The sequence below is a fragment of the Rhipicephalus sanguineus genome, unplaced genomic scaffold, assembly GCF_013339695.2.
Source record: "Rhipicephalus sanguineus isolate Rsan-2018 unplaced genomic scaffold, BIME_Rsan_1.4 Seq261, whole genome shotgun sequence".
Lineage (NCBI taxonomy): Eukaryota > Metazoa > Arthropoda > Arachnida > Ixodida > Ixodidae > Rhipicephalus > Rhipicephalus sanguineus.
The window spans coordinates 118268-124808 of NW_023614894.1; the positions used below are offsets into that span (position 1 = coordinate 118268).

Sequence of the window (6541 nt, forward strand, 5' to 3'; positions counted from 1 at the left end):
CATCTGCCGCGTCCTTGGACGTCAGCTTGTAAGTCCGCTTCACTGTGCTGCGTGCTTCCTTGGGGCAAAGGAAAGATGCAGCGGCCACACGAGTGGTAAGATCGTATGCTGCTTTGTGTATTTCCATGTTTTCACAAGCATTCATCGGCTTTCTGCAGTGCTACCGATCCACCATGTTTCAGATGGTTTGTTCAGAAATATACTGTTACAGTATAATAAAAGTACATAAACACTGGGGATACACTTTTTATTCTTTTTTGCAGCTCCCATAAAGGTGATTCGCACAGATCATGGCTTGAAGCCGTCTGCTGCTTCAGTTTCTTACGCTTGGATCTTCAGCAAAGGTGAACTTTGCTCGGGAGATTGCGGCGCCGATCGAGCGCACGAATATTCCGCAGGTCGTCCTTTGGCCGCATCCCTTGGAAGCACATAAAATAAGCATCGTGAATGATGAGTCTACTGCTTCCTTGTCATACTTTAGGTGGAGAGCCTGTAAAAAAAAAAGTTAGAGTGATAAGTATATAAAAGGACGGTGCCACCTTACAATTACGGTGCTGAAGTGAGTGCCAACAAATGCTGCACTTAAGTGCAAGGCTCATTCTTAAAAGGTGTTAAGGGCCGGTTACAATCTTAAGTCAAAAGCTAAGTATAAAGTTGGTTCTTGAATGTGGCAGTTAGTGATGAGAAAAAAAAAACTGGGGGCAGCTACGCACTATGGCACGAAGACTGAGGAGACAAAGCTAGTGGTGTTCCCCTCATCCTCACCCTCTTTTCCCTTTCCACCCCTTGCTATAATGTACTATATAAGAATATGCTATGCTTCCCCATCTCCCCTCCTCCTCACACTCACTTCTGTTTCCCTTCCCTTTCCCATACTATTGGGCACGAAGCCCACCACTTGAAAAGCTGGCGCCACCGTCAGCGTGACAGATAGGCAGGATCAGCAGCAGGGTTGTCTGCTTAGGGAGCACCTACATGTGCTGAAAACAAAATTTTAGAATACCACCTGTGCTGTAATTTTGATTAAATGAGGAGTTCTCCCGTTTCGGATGAGCACTTGACAACACTTGAAAGCACAGAAATATGAAAACGTGAGCTTGGGCATGTTGGTATTCCATCTTAACACCTATAGCGCACAGAAAGGACAGGAACACAGAGTTATGGTGCGGACACAGCGCTAGCAGACATAGGGCTGTGTCTGCGTCGTACTTCTGTGTTCTTGTCTTTTCTGTGCGCTATAGGTGTTAAGAAGCAATGTGCAACCCCTGTCTTTGAAGGGTTCTTATATGGTAGGCCAGTACTCGGTGCCACAGTGCAGGATGCACGCAACGGGTGCCAGCTTTCACACGTGTCCACCGGGTAAAAAGCTGAGTGAAGGTTGGATTGTGAAACTTAAAAATGGTACATGATCTCACACTGCCATAGGTTGGCAAACTCACTCATGAGTCGACTCACTTGGAGAGTCCGGCTGCGTAATACAAGGGCTGTCCGTAAAGTAAGGTTCGCAGTAATTTTTCACAATAAAAAACATGCTTATTGGCATTAAATAATACATGTTTGGAAAGCTTAGACTTTCCCCTATTTTTCAACATAATCACCGTGGAGATCAATGCATTTTTGCATGTGGTGTACCATCTTATTTATGCCTACATCGTAGAACTCTACTGCCATGCCACGTAGATAGCTTAAAACCTCTTCTTTAAGCTCCTCTTCGGTTCTGAAATGAATCACATCCAGGTATTCCTTCAATTCTGGGAAGAGATGGTAGTCACTTGGGGCTAAGTCTGGGCTGTAGGGCGGGTGAGTGACAGTATCCCATCCACATTTGTTGATGAGATCAATCGTTACACAGGCAATGTGCGGACGAGCGTTGTCCTGATGGAAACCCACTCCCTTCGTGAGTACGCCTCTCCTATTGTTTTGAATCGCGCGGCGAAGGTTCTCCAGCGTCTCACAGTAGCGGTTCGCATTGATTGTTGTACCAGCGGGCATGAATTCGCACAACAATAATCCCTCCTGTCCCAAAAAACACTCGCCATCACATTGCCGGCATAGTCTGTTTGAACTTTCGCGGCTTCGGCGACTCTGGATGTTTCCACTGGTGTCGTGTAGTGGACCCAGGTCCACTACACGACCCCAGTGACAATGAAGTCCAAGGATTTCTCGCCATCGGTTTCGTAGGCCTGAAGAAATTCGCAGGCTGCTTCAACACGTCTCCATTATGGTTTTCTGTAAGCATTCCCTGGACCTACCTTGCAAAAACCTCTGCATACCCTAAATGGTCTGTCAAAATTTTGTCAATGCAGGTCTTGCTGACATCAAGGATCGTCTCGCAGAGCTCCCGAACCGTCACTCTTCGATCTTTCAGCATTGTTTCTTCCACTTTCGCAATTGTTTCGTCCGAAACCGATGGGCGTCCAGAACGCTGTTCGTCATGGACGTCTGTACGTCCGTCTTTGAATTTTCCGCACCATTTGCACACATGTTGAATGCTCATACACTTTTCCGTAGACAATTGGGAATGAATGTCCACCGGCGCAGTGTTTTTTGCACACAAAAACGAATCGCAGAGCGTAATTCGCACCTGACGGAAGAAGCGAGTGGGAGCTCCATTTCTAATGGCTGCCAAGCCTGAGTGTCGCAGACAGCTCGCCGGAAGCGGAGACTACGAGAGGGAAACCACGCTGCGTGACAGAGACGCTGAATCCAGCGCAGCTGTGTGTTTGTGACTGCAGCTCCTTGGGAACCTTATTTGACAGAACAGCCTCATATTTTGGCAAGATTATGTCCGAGTCAGTGCAGCTGAGGAAAATTTTAGTGATTCTGAGTCCGAGTGAGACCGCCTCCGAAATCTCTGCGAATGAATCCGCTCGTGCCTTGCGTTGAAAAGGTCGTGCAACTGACTTCGACGTTGTAATGAGTGACCCGTCGACCGGGTGGACGAACGATTTGACGCGACTGCTGCGCAGAGGCGGACGCATAACCCCTCCAACTCGGAATTCAGTAGCCGGTAACGAGGAATATCGCTCGTCAGAGCTGAAAGCTGCTGACGGAAAGTTACGTCCATGTAACTGTAGCAGCATCGCCTATGAAGAACGCAACAGTGACCGGCCTGCAAAATGAGGTGGACGCTCGAGACTGGAAGTCTCAAGCGGCCAGTGCCGAGCACTTTCGCGTACTCTGTCCCGCATACAACAAGTGCAACGCTGTAGAGGCTAGCGATACTTCGAAAAACAAAAATGTGTTTGCGCTAACAAATAGTTCAATGTCTTTACCGCCAGACTGTGATTTCTTTTTCAGGCTGAGTAATACATGATTTGTGCCCTAATTAGAAATAAACAAACTCCGTTATGCGGCTTTTAATGTGCTGTTTCACATCACCTGGCGTTTCGTTGTTTCAGTATTTCATTTGTAGCCGGTCGCGATGCCTCACACACAGGCTCATGCTCGGCTCACACGAGCATTCACAACCGCGAAAACTAAAGAAAGGGGACACGCGGATTTATACATTTTGCTGACCGAACAACTTGCACAGCTTCAACAGCGGTGCGCTTGATGTGTGAAAATGAGTGTAGTCAGGTCCACTGAGGTACCACAACAACTTGGCTGCCAGCAGCGGCCTTCCATTTGGCAAAATACACTGTATGTACTTATTATGTCGGTGGCTTGGCGTCAATGCTGCCCGCGCTATCATGTCCTGACTCCACCGGCTACATCAACAGACTGCGAGTTTCATTCCGCACGCTTCGTGGCCCTGAACCGTGCTGCCAGCAACATACTTCCCATTTTCCTGCAAAGCTGGCAATGTCGGAATTCTAGGTCGCCAACGTCAAGTACGGAAGCCACTGCAACGCGCTTTATGCGTCATCCATCGCAGGGACGAGCATTTTACATAAAAATCCACAGCATGCCTGCACGGCCTAGCATTTCCACGACTATAATGACATTGACACATGCACTGTGTATAGATATGTGACACGTGTGTTTGCTTACATCGCTCTGTTGCACATACCTTTCCGTTCTCGTCACGGTAGCCTAGTTGGTGACACACGGAAAACAGCACCTTCCAACCATCTTTAGCAACACATTTCCAGCACAATTCACAACGTGCGGGCTGACTGCCATGCTAACGAAACGCCGGCACCGGCAATCGCAGTAGGTAGTCAACCTAGTCGCAGTGTCATCTGCTGCGGCGCCCTAAACATGGTGGCTTGGAGTTGTTCGCGTGAAGGGCGCTATGAAAACGGTCTATACAGCAGAGGAATGAGCAATTATGATCGAGTTAAACAGTGACTGTTGATATGAGGCTGCTAGAAACCTGCTTTCACTTGTGGAGGTGATGTTCGGCCCTCATTTTCTGTGGTTGGTGCATGAAGACTTAAGATTGTGTTTTGTTCTGTCTAGCACATTTGAACAACCTTGTACCAGTGCATGCACGTGGCCCTGTTAACATGAGAGTGTGTTCACCTTTGCAGCTCGCAGAAGATGGTGCAAGGAGAATGCCAATATCTTCGTTATTGTACATTTCAAAACAATTCTTCAACATATAATTCCCGTCCAGAAGTGTTACGTCCTTTAGTCATCCTACTGTGTTCCTCCTGAAATGCCAATAAAAAGCACAATGTGAAAATTTGCTTTGGTTTCTCTATTTAAAGACATTATTCAGAGTGCATGCTCAGACTCTAAAACATTCATATTGACCAAGCATATTCACTGAACCAAGTGTGCAATGTGTCCAAGAACAAATAACTTCCAAGATTAGCAACATTTCAGTCCATAATCAGAATAAGCATTCCAACTATTTCTCAAGGTCATGAATTAAAATCATGTTTTGCGTCAAATTTGACAATAGCAGCATGCTTGGGCACAAAGTGCATGTTGATGTTGGGCAGCAGCTTGTTATGCACAGTTTTTAGCAAATCTTTAACATTCATTTTTATGCACGTGGCTTTCAGTGACAATGGCCATACGTAGTAGTGTAATAGGGTTTATTGGAGAACAACAGATGCGCCACAGCGGTGGGGCTGCAGATGTTTACAGCCAGCCACTTTTGTAATGTGCAGAATGCTGAAGCGAGCAAATACATTTGTTTTCTCAACAAGGCCTGTGCATTGATTGATTGTGCCACTTAAAGGTCCCCTGACAACGCAACTTCAAAGCCAAAATCTTTTGTGTTACATTCTCCCGCATACATAGGTAACTCAAACCATGTATTACTGGTGAACGTTGTCTTAAACACATTTTAATATGGTTTTAAAGGAAGCGCAAGTGCCCGAATTGGCGACAACTTATGGCCTCATTATCAGTATGATGCATTTAGTGGCTACTCAGGCTCACTGATAATTCACCTGTTCTACGAGTATAGTCGACGTCAATGACGGACAAGTTTGCAGGGCGCACAATGAGGGCTATCGTCATTCACCTCTCTTGCTTTATTCTTGGGCTGCTTTCTAGGTGCTTCTGGATGCTTACGCCAGTGGTATTTTAAACATTGCAAGATATAAACAAACATTCAAATAGTGGTGAGGTTTTTTTTGTTCCCGAGGGGGACTGTGAAATGGGTGCCCTGCCGGCAGCTGTACTCTAGTAAACAAAATTCGGCAGAAGCTCCCTCGTCAAGTCACCTGCTCAAGAAACTCAACCATCTGAACGGAATGGAGTCACTATTTTAGCACTTTACTTCTTCTCATGCTGGTAATAAACTGTTTGTATCTAAAAAAAAAAAGGATTCGGAAAAGTTTCCAAGTCACTGTGGTATGTGTGTAAGGTGATTATGACAGTGCACAGCTTCATATTCGTTGTGTGACTGTCAGCTGATTATCTTGGAATATCTCTGCTAGGTACACAACAGTGAAGTTGCTAAACGAAGTTTGCCACCTAAACATACGGAATGAAAATAATGCTTATGGAGATTAGACGCAGCAGTCTATAATACAACATATGTGTCACTGCTGCTGGTCCTGGAACAACTGTAACATAAGCATTACAACAGCTGTAACTTGCAACAGTATAGTATAATAACAGTAATAGTCACGGAACTTTCAGTTGGCAGCGAGCATCGCCTGCCTATCATGAGCTGCGTGACAGTGTGTATCGCAATTTTTTTTTTCTCTGACACCATTGATGCCCTAGCTGAGCTGTGTGCCACAAATCTAGCAAGTGGTGACTTGTAAAGCTGACACAGCGTGCAAGGCTTGTAAGCCATCTGGCAAGCGGAGTTGCTTCAGCTCATCGCTGCAGTCGGCAATCTTGCTCTCGCTATCCACTCAACCTTCAAAATTGGATAGCGCAAAATTGAACAGGTCCTGTGCATCTGTGTTCTTTCTAAGTCATGTTCGATTTCCCGTTATGCAATTTTGAAGATTATGAGCCAACTAGCCTATCAACATATTTTGTTTGTTATCCACCCAACGCCCGCAGGATCCACGTGTCTGCGGCTGTAGCTTCATCCCTGGAGACACAAACACTCTGCCCGAGTTTAGGCTGATCGTTCTCATATACCTTTTGTTTGTCCGCATGCTTTTGGAGATGGTCACTATAC

At 46.0% G+C, this 6541-nt stretch overlaps 1 long non-coding RNA gene across 1 annotated transcript; it reads right to left on the reverse strand.

Moving 5' to 3' along the window:
- Positions 1-230: 230 nt before the first annotated feature.
- On the reverse strand, positions 231-6081 carry LOC119376877 (uncharacterized). Its single transcript, XR_005180681.2, has 2 exons — positions 4468-6081; positions 231-490 (listed from the first exon to the last, which is right to left on the reverse strand). It is a non-coding gene; the product is annotated as an uncharacterized LOC119376877 (long non-coding RNA).
- Between the last annotated feature and the right edge of the window lie 460 nt (positions 6082-6541).